This window comes from Panthera onca, chromosome A3 (assembly GCF_046562875.1).
Source record: "Panthera onca isolate mPanOnc1 chromosome A3, mPanOnc1 haplotype 2, whole genome shotgun sequence".
Lineage (NCBI taxonomy): Eukaryota > Metazoa > Chordata > Mammalia > Carnivora > Felidae > Panthera > Panthera onca.
This window is the reverse complement of record NC_138341.1, coordinates 45989559-46006692: the sequence shown is the minus strand read 5'-3', so window position 1 is coordinate 46006692 and position 17134 is coordinate 45989559. Positions and strand designations below refer to the sequence as shown.

The 17134-nt window shown below is 34.8% G+C and overlaps 1 long non-coding RNA gene across 1 annotated transcript in view; it reads left to right on the top strand.

Moving 5' to 3' along the window:
* The first annotated feature begins 16600 nt into the window (after positions 1 to 16600).
* Positions 16601 to 17134, top strand: part of LOC132687720 (uncharacterized) — a 154522-nt gene continuing 153988 nt past the window's right edge. The window contains exon 1 of the long non-coding RNA XR_009614238.1: positions 16601 to 16690. This is a non-coding gene — a long non-coding RNA (uncharacterized LOC132687720). The remainder of the gene's footprint in view (positions 16691 to 17134) is intronic.

The window sequence follows — 17134 nt, the reverse complement described above, 5'->3', positions numbered from 1 at the left end:
AAAACTAAGTAACTTTTCAGCCATTGAAGTGACATATATTTCTAGCTTTCCATGTCCATGACACGCCCACTTTTTTTTTTACGATAAGAAATTGATTTTTTCTACTGCCTAAAGTCTATATAGAAAATTAATTAGTTCAGCACTCTGTATTATACCAGAATGTATTGATTTGTTGAAATAACAGTAAAATGCTATGGCAAATAACACTAGAATGATCCCTTAAGTATTGGCCTTTATAGCAATGGAAAAGCTAGACCTTTGCCTGGGGTAAGAGTAGAGGGTAGTTTCCAGAAGGTAGATACTGCTAGTACTCTTGGTTTCTAAAAGTGAGAAAGTGATGGCTATCTCTCAAACCACTGAAGTTTTATTTGTTCATTTTATAATTCTTCGTGTCTGCCTTCCAGATAACATTCTTTGTACTGAGAATATATCCAGGAAGATGACATTGTTCCTGCTCTTAAGTAACTCATACTCTGAGAAACAGACACCAAACAAATATTTTTACATTTTATTTAGCTAGAATTGTGGAACTTAACGGAAGTCACAGAGCGCTATGGAAGAGTATTATGAGGAGGACTCATCTAGTCAGGATGGGCAGAAAAATGTTCTCTGAATATGTGAGGTTTAAGTTAAGATTTGACAAATGCATCGACTTTAACTTGCTGAATGGTAGTGAAAAGGGGTTTGATTTTGGTGTGTATTAAGCATGGATAGTTTAAGAGAACTGTAAGCCATAGGAAAAGTCTATGTAAAGATCTCAAGAGGAGAAAGAACATGTTGTGATAGATGGAATGAAAGGAAAAAGCAGGAAGCTAACCTGAGATTTGAGAGGCAAGTCAATGGTAGTCAGGCAGTGAACATCTTGTGGGTATGTGAATGGCTTTTGTGTGTGTGTTTTGTTTTTGTTTTTGTTTTTACATAAAGGCAAAAGAAAAACCCAAACATAGCAGCATGATGTAATTTCAATTTTGGGGACCTCTGTATTGCTTCAGTAAGGAGAATGGTCTTCACAGACATAGTGTCTGAAAAAAAAGCAAATTAGGAGGTTATTGAAATATCTCAGGTGAAAGACTATGGATTTAAACTAGATTTTTGATAGTTGATATGTAGAGAAGTATATAATGTCTCAAGTTATTCCAGGTAGAATCCACAGAACTTTGTTATTGGTTGGATAGGCAGAGGGTGGCCAGCCCTGCACTGAATATAAGAAACTGAATGGATGCTGAAAGCGTGTCAGTGATTAACATGACTGAAGAAAAATTTGGATTGGAGAGGATATGCAATTTTAGGTATGTAGCACTTGGAGACATTTGGTCTCATAAAACTGGGGACATCAGGGGTGCCTGGGTGGCTCAGTTGGTTAAGCATCTGTGTCTTGATTTCAGCTCAGGTCATGATCTCATGGTTCATGGGATTGAGCCCTGTGTCAAAACAGAGCCTGCTTGGGATTCTCTCTCTTCCTCTTCCTCTTCCTCTTCCTCTTCCTCTTCCTCTTCCTGTGTTCTTCTGCCCCTCCCCTACTTGTGCTCTCTCTCTCTCTCTCTCTCTCTCTCAAAATAAATAAAGTTAAAAAAATGGGGACATCAGTAGATAGTGGATATTGGATTTTCAGACCAGAAAGAGATGAATTTATGTACATTTGAGAGTTGTAAGCATGGCCATAATAATTACCTACAATGGGATTAATACAATGGCTTAAGAAAATGTGTAAAGTTAGAAGAGAGGAAGACTTAAGACAAAACAATTGTGAAGTCTAATATTTAAGGACTATATGCAGGATGTAAAATATGGTAGTTTAGAAGAAGTGGAACAAAAGAGGCAGGAAGTGTGTGATATCAGAGAAATCATACAAAGGGAGTACTTTAAGAAAAGGACAATGGGCATAGCAACTGTTTAAAGAGTTACTTTTGAATTTTAAAACATGGAAGATGCTGGTGACATTAAAAGTAGAAGTTTTGAAAGGATCAATGAAGACAGAAGCCAGATTAATGACATTTGTATGTCATTAATGACATGTAAACAAAAAAATGCATGGAGACATTTCTTTATAGGGGTGCCCAGGTGACTCAGTTGGTTAAGCTTCTGACTCTTGGTTTTGGCTAAGGTCATGATCTCACAGTTGTGAGATTTAAAAAAAAAAATACGTTTATTTATTTATTTTAAGATAGCACAAGCAGGGGAGGGGCAGAGAGAAAAGGGGAGAGAGAGAGAATCCCAAGCAATCTGCACTGTCCGCACAGAGCCCAATGTGGGGCTCAAACTCACAGACTGCGAGATCATGACCTGAGCCCAAATCAAGAGCCTGATGCTTAACCCACTGAGCCACCCAGGTGCCCCAAGAAATTTGACTTTAAAAGTAGATAAGACAAACTAGAAGCGAATGTCAGGGTTGAATGATAATGTAAAGGAAGAATGTGATATGATGCAATGAGCGCTTCTGCTTTCTTTTTTTAAGGTAGAAAACAGTAGAACATATTTCAAGGATGATGCAAAAAAATTAGGAGAGACAGAATGTTGTTTGTTGTAGCAAGAGCAAGGTTACATAAGCACAGTACTTGAGGTGATAGGGAGTTACAATAGTGAGAGAGTAGAGGAGCATCTTAGAAGTCTCACCTCTTCCATTGTAATAGAAATTTAAGTGTTTACCAAAACAAACAGATAGTCATAGCTTCTGTATGATAGCTAGGGAAAGAGATCAAGGAAACTTTTTAAAAATCATTCATTTTTTGTTTATAAAAATTGTATATATTTAAAGTATAGAACATGATGTTTTGATATACATGGTGAAATGATTGTTATAGTCATGATAATTAACATATCAGTCTCCTTACATAGCTACCAATTGCGTGTGTGTGGTAAGAGCACCTGAAATCTACTTTTCTACTAAATTTCTGGTATAGAATACAACATTAATTATAGACTTTATTCATTCAACATAACTGCAATTTTGTATACTTTGATCCACAGCCCTCCACCTCTATCTAGTAACCACTGTTCTACTGTCTGCTTCTATGAACCAACTGTTTTAGATTCTACATATAATTGAGAACATACAATATTTTTCTCTGTGTCTCACTTGTTTTACTTAGCATAATATCATTCAGGTTCATCCATGTTGTCACAAATGGCAGGATCCCCTTCTTAAACCTTAATAGTATTCCATCAGGTTCATCCATGTTGTCACAAATGGCAGGATCCCCTTCTTAAACCTTAATAGTATTCCATCAAGGGAATTTATTTATCCATTAATCTGTCAACTGACACTTAGGTTATTTTCATGCATTGCATGTTGTGAATAGAGCTGCAATGAATATGGGGATGCAGATATCTTTTCAAGCTATTTATTTCTCTTCCATTGAGACCAAGGAAACTTTTCATAGAAAGCAGTGGGAGGGGGGGAATAGGCAATAGAGAAGTTTAAAATTTTGGAAGTTGCAAGTCGAACAGAAGAGAGAGATGACCATGGGTGGGATTGGGGATGAGAAATGAAAAGATTAATAGACCTAAGATATAGTACTGTGATCAAACCAATAAAACAGGTGGACTTTTAGCACATCTTTTACAGAGAAAAAAAAAACACAGAAATTTATGATTAGGAAATTATAGCAAAATAGGTAATTAAGAAAAGTGATAAATAATGTATTTGGAATTTATTAGAACCCAAAGGAAAGAAGTTACATCCCTGCAAGTGTTTCTTCTTTAGAAGAAATTAGTGAAAACCTTGAATAATTTTGTAAAAAGAAATTAAAAGTGAGATCATAAACAGCAGTCAGAAGTGAAAAGGGAGATTACAAAGATACAGAATTAAATTGAATACCACAATAACACCGCCTTGGAGCCAGTAAATGTTTTAAAACCACCAGAATCCAGATCTGACGTGGCTTTGTTACTGGTGGGAGTGTCTGCATTGTGTGAATGGGGGTCTTGATTCTTGGATTCCCCACAAAAGATATATGTGAGGATCTGTACTCAAAGACAGCTAGAAGGAAAGTAGCAGTCACAAAGCAGTGTATTAAGGACTTTACACTCTCCAGGTGGGACAGCAGACCCATAGATGGCAACTGTGTTGAGGCCACAGGAGTTCTTTCATTTTTTTATGTGTGCTGGGGTCTTGGGTCATGGACAAGGCGGTCTCTAATGGAGGCTGTTTCCATTCATTTGGAGGACTCCTCCCACAGGTTAGCAAGAGGAGATTTTTACCCTATAATGTACCAGTCATGGCAGCCTTCCCCATGGGGGAGGGGACTATAACTGCAAAGCAAATGCATTATGATGAGTTTAGGGATTACCCTAGGGCAGAGGTGGAAGAGAAGAGTGCTGGTTCTGTACCTGTGGCTCTTGTCTGTTAGCCCCAGGGTCTTGGAAGCCACCAGGCCAGGATGTTGTGCCCCCCAGGCTTCTAATGTGTAACCTATTTATCACCATTCTTGCCTCCAGCTCATGTTTAACTAACTCCCTACTCTTTCAGTTTAAAACAGAATATTGAATTACATAGAAAGAAAACTACTCATACTAATAGTGAGATTATAATAATAGACATGAAATTACTATAAAAAAAAAAATTAGGGGCACCTGGGTGGTTCAGTTGGTTAAGCATTAGGCTTCAACTCAGGTCATGATCTCAAGGTCTGTGAATTTCAACCCTACCTTAGGCTCTGTGGTGACAGCTCAGAGCCTGAAGCCTGCTTTGGATTCTGTATATCCCTCTCTCTGCCCCTCCCCTGCTCCTACTGTCTCTCTCAAAAATAAACAAACATCAAAAAAGTTAAAACAAAAACAAAATATTGGAGATTACATCAATAGACATGATCCAGCAAAAAATAATAAGGTGTTTCTAAATCAATAAGCCAACAAGTGGCACCTAAAAAATACTTATACATAGTAGCAAAAATCATACAAACAAAAACTAGAGTCACATCAATAGGGAACTAAATTACTGGAAACTTGATACAGATCAGTTTGCACTGATAAATACCTGGTTAAATTATTAAAATCCAGAGAGGAAAAGAAGAAGAAAATCATATATCTAGGCATAAAATTAAGTCCTTACCCATGGAGAATAGTTAGGACACAGACATCTCCAAAGCATAGATATCTCCAGAGCAACTTCTAAAGCCAGATGTAGATGGAGCCCTGTGTACAAAGTGCTGATGGAAAGAACATGTGGTCAAGAATATTATAGTAACCAAGTTACTTTCTTTAAGTTCAATAAAAACAGAAGCAAATGAAATTCAGAGGATAAAGTGTCCATCTTAATAAAACCACTCATCAACCAAACCCAGCAAGAGAATATGGACTGAGAAGCCAAGGTCAAAGATTAATAACAGAAGACACTGGAGCTGTCTCTATAATGTTCAAATAGAGAAATGTAGTTGGGTATTCTTCATGTGTACAGGGATTCTTGAGCATTTAATATATAAAAGAGTATAACAACTATAAACCCTTTTAGAAATTCTAATAACAAAGTACAGATAATTAATGAGTCAAAACTTGGGATAATAAATTTGCAAATAGAGGAGATTGCTAAAAAGACTGGGTATAACTAGGTATAATTAGGTACAACTGAATATAGAATTTCATTAATATCTGTGTAAGTATCGTTACAGAGTGGAATGTAAAGTGGTGTAAAATGGTGTAACCTTAAAAAACAAAAATAAGGAGACAAAGGTCATAACCTGTAGAAGAGAAAAAAGGGGTGAAGACTGTAAGAATGCTAATTTCTTAATTTTTTCATTAAAAGCTGTTAAATGATACAGTGATTTTGAAATGTATGGTTGAACAACTAAAACCATGATTTATGGTGTTATTTGTACATGATTCATATGTTTTAAATAGTTTCATATTCTTTTTGCAACTAAGAAATATGTGTATAAATTTCAGCAGTTTCTTTTTATTTTAACTTTGGTTTGTTTTACTTCTTGCAATTTCAGCAGCAGGGAATTTAAAATACTTTGTGAGAATGTGTATGAAACCACATTTTCACTACGGTACAAATAAGTCTGTGCAAAGACATGGAAATTTCCCTATATAGTTTAGGCCATTTCTATCTCTATTTATGCATCTACTCTATATCTGCAAAAATAAACATCTAGTAAAATAATCACCTAATGATGAAAATGGTTTTCTTTTTTCTTCCAAGTGGTAGGATGTTAGTGATATTTTTGTGTGACTGCATTTGTATGTATTTCTTGAGTTATTTTAATATGCATTTACTAAACATTTCTTATAATTCTATTCAAGTAGAAATCGTAATTTAATTTGAACCTTTTATTTAGTTTTCTGTCTCTACTTATATATAAACTTTCTTATTTAATTTAAAATCTCTATTAATCCAAATAAAAATTCCCACTCTTTTTTATAAATCTAGCATATTCCTAAAATCAAAACCTAACAATCATGAAACACAAGACACATTGTATAATATATATAATTCTGACTATAGAAGCAAATGTTTGTATTCAATATTTGATAGACGAATCTGAAGATGATAATTTATAAAGACATATGGAAAATGTAAAATTTATATTAGATATGCAGTATACCAAAGATAATATTAAGAAATCAAGTAGAATATTTTCAATTCTATTAGTTACATATTGTATTTTACTAAATATTAGTAATTTTCTATTTTCTATAAAAATGACTTACTTTTAATGTTACCTCTTTCTCAAATTCTGTCTTTCCTCCCTATATCCTTTCTTTGATTTTTTTTTTTAAAGTTTATTTTCAGAGAGAGAGAGAGAGGTAGGGGGAGGGATAGAGAGAGAGAAGGAGAGAGGGAATCCCAAGCAGGCTCTGTGCTGTCAGTGCAGAGCCCGATGCAGAACTCAGTCTAATGAACCATGAGATCATGACGTGAGCTGATACCAAGAGTTGGATGCTTTATGGACTTTGCCACGCGGGTGCCCCATTTCTCTGATTTTCTTAAGTTTTGTCTACTTTTTTTTTTTCATTGTATTTACTTTAGAGAGAGATTGGGGGAGAGGGGCAGATGGACAAAGAGACTCTTAAGCAGGCTCCATGCTCCCTGCAGAGCTGGACTTGGGGCTCCATCCCACAACCCTGGGATCATGACCTGAGCTGAAACCAAGAGTTGGGCACTTAACTGACTGAGTCACCCAGGCATCCCTAAGTTTTATCTACTTTAATAGTCTTTTGATAGAGCCAGGTTTTAGATATCTTATCAATTATTTAAAATTTTTTAATTTCTCATGTTTTTAGTATGAATTTAATGCCAAATTTATTTAAATATCTTATTTAGTAGAATATAAATTTTTTTCTGAGTACAATTTTAGCTCTCTTTATCCATTAGGTTTTGGTATTTCATGTTATCTTTGTTCATGATTTTTAAATGGTTTGCAACCTTTACTATGAATTCCAAGGAGTTCTGTATCTGTGTATGGTGTGTGTGTGTGTGAAAGTATGTATGTTTCTTGTTATTAACTTTTTATTTGAAATATAACACATATTAATAATTACAAAAATCATGTGTATGTATCAATGACATAACAGAATGAACACACATGTGTTTCTATTAAGTGGGATCATGTGATCTGTAGTATGTGTGTGTTTGTGTGTGAGAGTGAGATCTTTTACTCAATGCCATGTTGATGGAATTCATTGACATTGTTTCAGGTAACAATATTTCATTTCATTGCTGCATAGTTGTAAATTGTATGAATGTACTGCAATTTATATATCCTGTTTCAGACTTTTGAATTGTTTCTAATTTAGGCTATTACACTATGAACATTCTTATTCATGTGATTTTGCACATTTACTGCAGTTCTGATCGGTATTTACATAGCAATAAAATTGTGTGGACACAAGACATCCATATGTTGAACTCCAGTAGATAATGTTGATTCATTTTTACAACTACTGTGGCAAATTTCACTTCTACCAGAGGTGTACAAGAGCTCTCATTTCTCCAAGTCTCACTAAAAGTTGGTGTCACTAGTTTTCTTAATTTTAGCCATTTTAGAGGGCATTCAGGGCTACCTCACTGTGGTATTAATTTGCATTACCCTGGAGACAAAGGGTTTTTTTTTTTTTTTCTTATGTGTATTAGCTATTCGTATATCTTCTTTTGAAAAAGCTTGGGTCGTTCTCTAATTTATTTGTTCGAGTCCTTAATCTGAGTATAAACTCTTATCAATTGTATATATTGAAAATACCTTCTCCCTCTCTGTGGCTTGTCCTTTTTATTCTTCAGGTTATGTCTTTTGGTGAATAAAAATCCTTAATTTTAATATCTAACTTATCAGTCTGTCCATTTATATCAGTGGTTTCTGTATCTTATTAAAAATCGTGACCACTTCATATGAAAATACTTTCCAAAGTTATCTTCTGGAAGTTTTATTGTCTTACCATGTCTTTTTTTTTCTTTTTTTTTCAATATATGAAATTTATTGTCAAATTGGTTTCCATACAACACCCAGTGCTCATCCCAAAAGGTGCCCTCCTCAATACCCATCACCCACCCTCCCTTCCCTCCCACCCCCCATCAACCCTCGGTTTGTTCTCAGTTTTTAAGAGTCTCGTCTCTTATGCTTTGAATCTCTTTTTTTTCTTTTTTAATGTTTATGTGTTTATTCTTATTTTTCAACTAACTTGTCCTTAGTTGTGTTACTCTGCAGTCAGAGAATATAGAATAGCAGTTTTCTATGGAAAAATATTTACTGATATTTTCTGTGACATTTGAAAGATATCCAAGTACATTTGTAATATTTAAATCCTTCCCAGACACCACTTCATTGAAGAAATTCCAGGAAAGCTGTGATAAAACTCTGTTATGATGTGCTGGGGAAATGTGGACTGTGTAATTCCTGCTTTTCAGATTCTATTGAGGCTTTCTCTATGGCCTTAATTTGATCAGATTTTAAAATATTACATGTTCACTGGGGGAACAAAAGCATATTTTTCTTGCAGTAAAGTTGAAATTGAACCTATCTACTTGACATTAGTAATGACATTAAGCATAGCCTCTCTGGCCTCATTTTTATTTTTTTCTTTATTCATCCAACAGGTATCTATAGAGTAACTAGTAAGCACTAGCACTGTTTTAGGCTCTAGAGATTAAATTATGTCCAATGGAGGGGCACCTGGGTGGCTCAGTCGGTTAAGTGTCCGACTTTGACTCAGGTCACGATCTTACAGTCCGTGTGTTCAAGCCCCACGTCGGGCTCTGGGCTGATGGCTCGGAGCCTGGAGCCTGCTTCCAATTCTGTATCTCCCTCTCTCTCTGCCCCTCCCCCGTTCATGCTCTGTCTCTCTCTGTCTCAAAAATAAACGTTAAAAAATTAAAAAAAAAATTATGTCCAATGGATATGGTCCCTATATACAATTTGATGAGAAGGAAATTTTGAAAGTAATGAATCCTATACAGGGAAGGAGAGTAATGATGCCCATAAAGGTATCATAAGTACAAGGTATATAAGCGAGGGATAAGACCTAGTCTTCTCTGGGAGTGAAAGAAGTCTCATTTTGGAAGTGATGGCTGGTTTATTTTTGATTAGTGAATGAGTAGGGGTTAAAGAGGTACAGCTGCGGTGGTGTGAGGTCAGGAGGATGAGACATGGTTTTATGCAGAGGGAACAGTATGTTCAAAGGTTGTATGGTAGAAAGGAGGGAGATACTTGCAAAGATCTGAAAGAAGGCGAGGGCAGCTCTGAAGTAGGGTGAAGTGACCTAGAAGAATTAGCATGAAGCAGATCTCATAAAACTTGCAGATCATGTTAAAAATGACAACTCTTGGGGTTCCTGGGTGGCTCAGTCGGTTAAGTGGCCGACTTCGGCTCAGGTCATGATCTCGCAGTCCGTGAGTTCGAGCCCCACATCGGGCTCTGTGCTGACAGCTCAGAGCCTGGAGCCTGTTTCAGATTCTGTGTCTCCCTCTCTCTGACCCTCCCCCATTCATGCTCTGTCTCTCCCTGTCTCAAAAATAAATAAACGTTAAAAAAAAAGATGATAACTCTTCTCAGAAAGACTGGTGTATCTGATAGTACATTTCACATAAAAACCCAAACTGCCTTAAATAATAAAAATGGATTTATAGGCTATAATCTGTCTTTCAGGCTTATGGGATAGAGGTTCCTTCCTTCTTTCCTTTCTTCCTTCCTTCTTTCCTTCCTTCTTTGTTATGAAAACTCCCATCTTGATCTCCTCTCCCTCTGTTCCCACACCACCTTCTTAGTTTTTTCAGTTCTGTCCTCAGGTCGGTTGATCCTCATGGAGTAAGATACTTACGATGGCACCCAGATCAGCATTATTTCAGTCACATCTCAGGGAGAGAAAAACAGCATTTATTCCCAACTTTGTCACTAAAGGTACCCAATTTCTTCTTGTGCTTTTAGCATTTTCTCTTATATTATTTCACCCTTTTTATATTTTGACATGTATGTATGTGTGTATGTGTGTCTATGTGTGTATGTGTGTTTGTGTGTATACATATACAATGTAGTGGATAAAGATTATGGGGGGAAATAACATTTCCACAGGATGGTTCTTTCACGGAATATGAGCATTTTCATTGAAATCCATATTTTCCAAGTATTCCTATTAATGTCTCTTTGTACTCATATCACATTTTATTTAAATATATGCCAATGATTTCAAAGTTCATTATGGCTTGTACCTAATATCAATAAATTCTATTATTCTTTTTCTCAGTGTGTTTGCCATGAATTCTACTTTTCATATTCTATTTTTATTTATGTGTTCAAAAAATATATATTTTTTGTCAAATTCAATCAGAGCATTATACATTTTATTAATTTATGTGTAATTTGAGGAAGATAATACTTTATATTTTCTCTCATATAAAGCTTGCATCTATTTTGTGTTTAAATGTTCATGTCTCAAGACTTGGCCTATTATAACATAACTTTCCTATTCTTGTTTATTTTTATTGGTTTTTCATTTAATTGGAGTACTTCTAAGGGCACTTTATTTTTCAGAGACGATTGGCTAGTTATTTATGTTTTGACTTGACTATCTGGAAATTTCATTTGGTTGTCTTCACACGTAAATGATAACTTGGCTAGGTATGGAATTCTCGGGTCACAAATTCTTTTCAAAATTTTTCTGATGCTCCATTACTTTTTAGTCCCTAATATTTGAAAATGAAAATATGTTTTTAGTTCTTGTTTCTAGCCTTACATCCCCTGGAACTCTTGGGACTACACTGGGTGAAGTTGGGGTGAATATAAGGTCACATGGTCAAGATTTCTTCCATTTACTTTGTTTAAAGTCACACTTCTTTTCAGGATGATTAATTACATTTCAGCCATGACAGACCTTCTGTAATCTGTTTCTGTCAACAATAAAAATTTCTGAAAGTCACTGCCATTTGGACGGTTCTCATCTGGCTTCCACCACCAGCTTTTCTTGTATCTCCACATTTCTTAAATAGGCACTGAAACTGAGGTAACAGTAAGATATGTAACATCAAGCCTCCCTGCCCCCCATCTTTTTTGCCCTTTTTTACTAGGAAGTTTCATAAAAATTTTAAATGTAGTAATAAATACTTAAAATTATTTCTTAAATACTTGGGGAAAAAAGAAAAGACAAGAGCCTCTGATTTTGAGTTGAGTTCAGCCCAACTGATTCTGTAATGGACTAAATACATATGATCTTTATGGACAATCTTCTCCTGATCAACAATTATAATTATTTTTATAGGCTCTTTACCACTTTCTTCATTGTTTCCTTTTTAAGAATTTTTATTCAGGGCTTTTAACAGAAGAGTGTTTGATGTCTGACAAAAGCCACTAACTGGGAGATCAATATGGTTGGTTTAGGGTAAATCCAAAAAAGCAAGATAAGCAGCTCTCTGGAATTAAATCGTTTTTTTTTTTTTTCATTATAAATTGAGAACTCAGCCAGAATTCCTACCAAGATGGAGTGATACAGTGCTGTGTTGAGGATGATCCTATTTCAGACAATTTTCTTTGTTTATGTCTTCTTGCCCATTTTTGTTTTAAAATAGTCTCATACCTTTTATTTTTCATCTGCTCCTTTCAACTCAGTAGCTAAAGTGATTTCCTGGTGGTTGTGTATTTGACTCTGTCTTCCAGCTTTACTGAGGTATTAGTGACAAATAAAATTGTATAAATTTAAGTGTACAACATGGTGATTTGAGATACACACACACACACACACACACACACTCTGAAATGATTACCACTTATAAAGTTAGTTAAAATACCTATTACCTTACTTAGATACCTTTTATGTGCATAGTGAAAACATTTTAAGATCTGCCTTCCTGGCAAATTTCTAGTATACAGTATATTATAGATTTAATGCAGTCCCTATTAAAACTCCAATGGCATCTTTCACAGAAATAGAAAAAAAAAATCTAAAATTTGTATGGGACCACAAAAAAATCCTGAATAGCCAAAGCTATTTTGAGAATGGACAAAGCTGGAGTTGTCACACACTTCTGATTTCAAACTATTACAAATCTATAGTAATCAAAACAATATAGTACTAGATACATAAATTAATGGAACAGAGTCAAGTGTCTATAAATAAACCCACATATATATGATCAAATAATATTTGGCAACATGTCATGAATACAAAATAAGGAAATGATAGTCCTTTCAATAAATGATATTGGGAAAACCAGGTATTCACAGGCAAAAAATGAAATTTGACCCTTGTCTTACACTACTCACAAAAATTAACTTGACATGGATTAAAATTGAAATGTAAGACCTAAAACCATAAAACTCCTAGAATAAAACATAGGGAAAAATTTCCTTGATATTCATGTTGGCAATGATTTTTTTGGATACATCACCAAAAGGACAGGGAACAACAAACAAAATATACAAGTGGGATTAAATCAATCTAACAAGCTTCTGGACAGGAAATAATCAGCAAAATTAAAAGGCAGTCAGCAGAATGAGAGAAAATATTTACAAACAACATATCTGTTAAGGGCTTAATATCCAAAATATGTAAGGAACTTCTACAACTCAATAGCGAGAACAAAACAAAATATTGATTAAAAAATGGGCAAAATATCTCAATAGATGTTTTTTCAAAGAAGACATACTAATGGACAAGTACGTGAAAAGGTGCTCAATATCACTAATCATAAGGGAAATTCAAATGAAAACCATTATGTATGTAATTGTATATTTAGATATGTACATATATATAATGGAATATTATATATATAATCTACATATTATATGTAATGGAATATTATTCAGCCACAAAAAAGGAAATCCAGCATTTTGGGGCAACATGGATGAAACGTGAAGGCATTATGCTACATTAGATAAGTCAGACAGAAAAAGACAAATACTGAATGGTATTACATATATGTAGAATATAAACAAAAATGGAATGCACAGAAACAGTAGAATAGAACTGTGGTTGCCACAGACTGGCTGTTAGGGGGAATGGGGAGATATTGGTCAAAGGGTACCAGTTTTAAGAGGAATAAGTTCTGGGGATCTAATTAAATTTTGCCTATAGTTATTAATACTGTATTGTAAACATTTCTTTCTTTATAACAGTCTTCCAAGGTGTCTGGTGCTTTGCTATTCTTCTCCAGGATACATTTGGTGGCCTATAGAACTCAGTCCTTGATGCTAACCATTATATCCACAATACACCTAGTTGACCTTGGCAATCACAGATTCTAATCAACATTAAGGACATTAATTTAGTTGGAAAATGTGAAAATGATCACGACCTATGAATGTGGCATTCAGGAATCATTGGGAAAGAAAAATATAATGAAGAGAAATGGAAGGATTGAGAGATCCTTCAACATTTAGTGAGCCCTCAGTGCTAAAATGCATTGAAAATGGTTATCTTTATCCTTAATACTGCCTTTATTAAAAGAAAAAAATATTGGTCCACATCTGTGAAGATATTTATTTGCCACATTTTAGCTGAGGGAACTGAGTTTCAGATACCTATTTCTGAGTCAAATTTTCTGGGTTTTGAATATAAAGCTTGTTTATCTTCAATACACAGTGTAGAAAGTTATCTTCTATCTTTAGTCTTTTGTGTTATCTGGTTACTAAAATACTGTAAGTAAGGGGAGAAAACCTGTACTCCTGTTCACTTTGGGATGCTCATTATTGCATTTGGCTCACCTGGAATAATAGGTACATGATACATTGACTTGCAGAATCTGTAAAAAGGGAAGGACAACAGTTAGCTAACCTCCTTATATCTGTGCTTTACAACTGGGTCACAGGTAAAATATTATTTCAATGAGTAAAAAAAGTTTCTTGAGTCTAAAACAGATCTGCCTCCTGTTGTTTTCTGCCATGTAATGAAACTGTTCTGCTTCTAGCATGACAAATTATTGTTAGAAAGCAGAAATGAGAATCCCTTTTTATAGAAGAAAAAATATGTATGTTTCTCCCTGCTTTTAGCAAGACACTTTCCACTAGAATTTAAAATCTATTGTGATTATTGTGGTTAGTTCTTAGCCACATTTTAAGTTGGTTAATTTGGAAAATAATCAGTCCTTTTGTTCATTCACCTTATTTACATCCCTCCTAGCCCCCTGAACATTTCCATCTTTTCTTAATTTTTCTCAGTTGTTACCTCCACATTACATTTATGTCACTTATGGATTTTCCAGGAAAACGTGCATTTTTTTGAAGAATGATAATATTAATTTGCAAAAAGAAAATTTTAAACATAGAATCGGAGGTAGGTTGAGGGAAATCCTATTGTGGTAGACAACTGCACATGGAAATTTGAATATCACAGTGAGAATCTGTAATTAAAATTCAAGAAGCTTCCAGTACTTTCATTTGCTCCTGGCCCCTACAGCTGGAGTTGTTAACACTTCAGACAGGTCCCTGATATACTAGTGGTAGTAACCCAAGAGGAATTGTAGAAACTAGCATAAAAGTATTTGTAGATGAATGTTGAACAGTAATCTCTTATGTTTACAAAGTGAGAGTGAAAAGAGAGTATAGAACTCCTTTTAGAGTATTTCAGAGATGTTTTCAAACATTTGTGAAGATATAAATTCCACTTTGAATGAACAGTGAGATTTATATATTTTCTATTTCATAATATTTTCATTTTAGCTAATTTCTTCACTTTATCCTGGTCTCTTCTGAAAGTGAGTTCCTTGACCAACTTATCAGCTGTGCCTTTCTTGACCACTGCAGTGGACTGAATGTTGGCACCACCAAAAGATATATCTACAGCTTAATCCCCCTTAGAAACTGTGAATGTGAACTTATTTGGAAAAAGTACCTTTGCAGATGTAATTAAGATAAAGATTTAAAGATGAGATCATTCTGGATTACTTAGGTGGGTCCAATGGCAAATGTCCTTTTGAGAAATAGAAGAGGAGAATACAGGAGGAAGAGGAGAAGGCCACGGGAAGATGGAGATAAAGATTGGAGTTATGCAAAAACAAGCATGGAACATATGGAGTCACCAGAAACTGGATGAGACAAGGAAAGATTCTCCCCTAGAGCCTTGATAGGGAATACAGCCCTGGGAACACTTTGATGTAGGATTTGTGACCTCCAGAGCTGTAAAAAATACATTTATGTAATTTTAAGCCACCAAGTTTGTGGTAATTTGTTATAGCAAGCCTAGGAACCCCATACAACAATTTCATCTAAAATAAACTTTCTATTTCCTCATCTTCTTTATTTTTCTCCTTAGTGAATATCACTACATACATATACATATACATATACATATACATATACATATACATATACATATACATATGCATATATATACATATACATATATATATAGAATATATATATATATATATATATATAACACATATATATATATGTTATATTTGTTTGTTACATCCTTTATTTCCTCTCACTGGCTCCACGTGAGCAGGGGCTTTATTTTATTCACCTCTGAATCCCTAGTATTTCTACAGTGTCTAATCCATAATAGTTGTTCATAATTTGAATGTAGAACAAAGGAAAGAAAAAGATAGGGAGGTAGGGAAGAAGCAAGGAAGGAAGGAGAAGGCACATGATTAAAAGACTCTTATACAATCTTTGCAAGTCTACATTTGGTGTTCAATAAGAAATAGGAAACAGAACTCTGGACCACAGTCCACCGAACCCTTTAAATCAGAACTGACTGGGAAGCAGGCTGCTTGGACTTGTTCTGTCACAAATATACTGCAGCAAAGAGAAGCATCAGCCAATGATTCTTGGGCACAATCAAGATCAACCCCAGCTGCTCAGTGGATACTGCTATTCGGTTGTTTTCCTTCCTGCTTCCAAGTCACGCAGCAAGGACAGTGTAACAACATCTGCTTTCTCAGTGTCTTTCTATTATCCTTGTCATTCACATAGCTACGGTGACAAAGTCACTACTCAAGAGCAAGTCTCAGGTGGGCTCTTCAAGTTTAATAACAGGACCAGGTATGAAAAATCCATAGCAATGACACCATTTCTCAAACTGAACTCTCTACTCTGTAGGATGAAGAGGTACAAAGAGCCACAGCAGTTCCAGTGATAATGTAGAGTGTCCACATTAGGAAGCACTTCCAACACTCAACCTCCCTGACTCTAAGTTCTATATTCCAGACTGTGTCATAATGTAGTTATAGATTTCAGGCTTTTAATTGACTTCAGAGACCAAAATAATTTCTTCCTTTCTGGGTCTAAAGGGTTTATTTACAAATGAAAGAATTCTGATTGAATAATTGGTAAGCATTTGAAACTCAGAGCTCATAAAACCAAGGATGCATCTTTTAGTTGCTGAGCTCAAAAATTTAATCACTGTAGGTTAAGAGATGTTTATGTTGACCAAACACTATATAAGCTTGGTGATTTTCTTTAATTGGTTTATTATTTATTAGCATTCATTTAAAATACCTTTATAATGTGTTATACTTGGAATTAAGAAAATTCATTTTATTTTTTAAAGTTGAATATTATTCCATTGTATATGTTTACCATCTGTAACATGGATGAACCTGAAAGATTTTATGCTAAGTGAAATAAGCCAGGCAGAAAGAAAAAAAAAATGCATTATCTCACTTATACAGATTTTCCCCAATTTACAATGGGGTTACATCCCAATAAACCCATCCTAAGTAGAAAATAATGAAAGTCAAAAATGTATTTACTATACCTAACTTACTGAACAT